Source organism: Mycetomoellerius zeteki, unplaced genomic scaffold (genome assembly GCF_001594055.1).
Source record: "Mycetomoellerius zeteki isolate Tzet28-1 unplaced genomic scaffold, Tzet1.0 scaffold362, whole genome shotgun sequence".
NCBI lineage: Eukaryota > Metazoa > Arthropoda > Insecta > Hymenoptera > Formicidae > Mycetomoellerius > Mycetomoellerius zeteki.
This window is the reverse complement of record NW_017257352.1, coordinates 1-715: the sequence shown is the minus strand read 5'-3', so window position 1 is coordinate 715 and position 715 is coordinate 1. Positions and strand designations below refer to the sequence as shown.

The following is a 715-nucleotide window of genomic DNA, read 5'->3' as shown; positions in this document are numbered from 1 at the left end:
AATCGACTAATTCGATCAAGATATTGACAAAATGCAACGAGGAATAATGAGAAGGAGGAGGAAAATGATGGAAGGACAATTTGCATATATATATATATATGTATAATATAACAAGTAATATAATAGTTAAACGATCAGTGTGAAAGGAACGACAACAACGTTAGAAGGATGTACGCACTTTCCAATCGTTCCGATCGTGAAGACGATACTGCGAGAAAAATAAAAAAAATGTTCAACAATGTGGATATCGAAAATTACCTCATGAAGCAGGATACTCACGATAAACGAAGCGTGAAGAAGAAAAAAATTCAACGATTTAAATGGAGAGAGAAACTCCAGATAAAGAACAATCAGATATGTAAGTATTTTTTTATTTGTATCTACTTTTCCATCTAATAATTTTTTTCTTTAATTACAGACATCAAATCGCATGTCATCCTACCGTTCGCATTCTCGAAAGAAGATATCCATTAACTGTGACTGGCTACAAATACTTGAACATCGGTATCGATGTTGAACTCCCTTCTTACGTAAACATCATTTTGGGAGATTGTCGGCAAAGAGGTCCCAATTTCATCTGACATCTGGAGAGAGCTTCTCGAACAAAAACAAGTCATATTGTCCCTTCTGCAGTACGATGAGAATAAAGGGATATGTGCGTCGTTTCCAATGTACATTGGAAACCTAACGTGTAACAACCTAACTTTCTATGCGT

General features: G+C 35.2%; 1 pseudogene; it reads left to right on the top strand.

The window, feature by feature from the left end:
* The first annotated feature begins 228 nt into the window (after positions 1 to 228).
* LOC108725792 (uncharacterized) lies at positions 229 to 688 on the top strand (annotated as a pseudogene).
* The last annotated feature ends 27 nt before the right edge of the window (positions 689 to 715 follow it).